Genomic DNA, 2,461 nt, shown 5'->3' with positions numbered 1-2,461 from the left:
ACTCCGAATTTAACAGCGCCGTACTGGATGTTTTGAACCTTCATCGTGTACCATCGTAACTATTGCTGTCGCTAAAGTACCTTCGTTCTCGACCCATCGGAGGAAACGCAACTCGTTATTCCCATGCGCGGTTGGAGGAGATTTTCGATCCACTGGAGTTGCTGGGTTGGCTGGGAGCACTGGGAAGAGACCAATTGTTTGACCGGAGCAGGTTGACTGCGCCGTTGCGTGGAATCGGATTATGGTGACGACCTCTGCACTTGCGGCAGTAGCTTTCAGAAGAGCAATCATTCGCCGTGTGACCGCAGCGTAAGCCATTCCGACATAGTTTGTTTCTGCTGAATCCTTCTTTCTCATTCCGTCATTTTCGCAAACGAATCGCACTGATACAGAAAATGCTGACTGGAACACACCGGACATGAGCGAAATCCTCGTTGTATAGATCCATGACTTCCAATACGTGGAGGATTGGGCTTCTTGCTGATCGCTGCTGATTCGCAGGACTTGTTCTTTACCGTTTCCAGCACGTTGACTCGCCGTTGCAGGAACTCGACCAGCTGATGAAATACTTCGTACACTCGTTTGTCTCCGCAAAATCCTACCATTCGCGTCTTGTTGAGGAATCCAACTGTGTGCTGAGCAGATAAATCAGTAAGACAGTGATATGTTTCCTCGCCCAGTTGTTTTAGAGTTTTCACATTGGCTTGAAACTTATCCTCCAACGAGTGCACCACAGCAGTTTCTGCTTTCATACAAAGGAAAGAGGAAAGCGACGTTCTTTTTAAACTTTCGTGGATTATTATAATGACCTCAAAACAAATTCCACGCAACCGAATACTGTTTGTTGCTGATTAGAATTGTTTGTCTGAGCTTCAGTGCTTCACCAGCAAGCGAGGATCGCAAAAAAAAAAAATTTTTGTATAGTGGGCAGTCTCGTCGATTAATGAACGAATCAAGTCGTAAAATTCAACCAGACACAATCTCCACTAAATACTGGAAGCTGAATATCTGAGTTTATATGGGCTTCACCAGAATGGTCAATGGTCAGGGATATTTTAGACCACAGCTGGTTGATTTGATTGAAGAAGTGTCCTAAAAGTTTCTGTGGAATTCCGAGAGAATTTTAGATATAAAAATAATTTCCGAGGAATTTTGTTGCGTATTCTATTTCTAGAGCAATCTGTTTAGAAAAGTCTAGAGGAATTTCTGAAGAATTGCAAAACGATTTTATGTCTTCATGGAGGAAAGTTTTGGGAAATACCTGGAGGAATTGCAATTTAATCAGTGAAAATTTCTGGAGAGTTTTCGATATAACTTATGAAGAGTTCCCCGAGACATTCCCGGAGTTATTCTGATTGAATGGAGGAACTCCTAAAGGAACTTCCTAAAAAATCCTGAAGGAACTTTCGGAGGAATTCCTGGAGGAACTATCAAGAACTTCCGGAAGAATTTCTGGATAAAGTTCTGGAGGAACTTCCGAAGGAATTCCTAGAGGAGCTTCCGGAGGAATTCCTAGTGGAGCTTTCGGAGGAATTCCTGGAGAAACTTCCGGAGGAATTTCTGGAGGAACTTCCGGAGGAACTCCTGGAGGAACTTCCGAGGAATTCCTGGAGAACTTCGGAGGAATTCCTGGAGGAACTTCGGAGGAATTCCTGGAGAACTCTGGAGGAATTCTGAGGAACTGAGGAATTCTGGAGGAACTTCCGGAGGATCCGGAGGAACTTCCGGAGGAATTCCTGGAGGAACTTCCGGAGGAATTCCTGGAGGAACTCTGGAGGAATTCCTGGAGGAACCGGAGGAATTCTGGAGGAACTTCCGGAGGAATTCCTGGAGGAACTTCCGGAGGACCTGAGGAACTTCGAGGAATTCCTGGAGGAACTCCGGAGGAATTCCGGAGGAACTTCGGAACCTGAGGAACTTCCGGAAGAATTCCTGGAGGAACTTCCGAAGAATTCCTGGAGGAACTCCTGAGGAATTCCTGAGGTTCGAGAATTCCTGGAGGAACTGATAGGGGAATTCCTGAAGGAACCTTCAGGGGAATTCCTGGAGGAACTTCCGAGGAATTCCTGGAACTTCCGGAGGAGTTCCTGAGAACTGAGGAATTCCTGAGAACTTTCGGAGGAACTTCGAGGAACTTCGGAGGAACTTGGAGGAATTCCGTGAGGAACTTCCGGAGGAATTCTGAGGAACTTCCAAGGAGTTGAGCCTCTTGAAGGAGGCTTGAGCCTCTTGAAGGAGGCTTGAGCCTCTTGAGAGGAGGCTTGAGCCTCTTGAGGAGGCTTGAGCTTGAGAGGAGACTAGCTTAGAGTGAGCTTGAGGAGGCTTCTGAGCCTCTTGAGAGGAGGCTTGACCTCTTGAAGGAGGCTTCTGAGCCTCTTGAAGGAGGCTCTCAGCCTCTTGAAGAGGAGGCTCTGAGCCTCTTGAAAGGAGGCTTCGAGAGCCTCTTGAAGGAGGCTTCCGA

This window comes from Armigeres subalbatus, chromosome 1 (genome assembly GCF_024139115.2).
Source record: "Armigeres subalbatus isolate Guangzhou_Male chromosome 1, GZ_Asu_2, whole genome shotgun sequence".
NCBI classification, from domain to species: Eukaryota; Metazoa; Arthropoda; class Insecta; order Diptera; family Culicidae; genus Armigeres; species Armigeres subalbatus.
Note: the sequence above shows the minus strand (reverse complement) of the source record.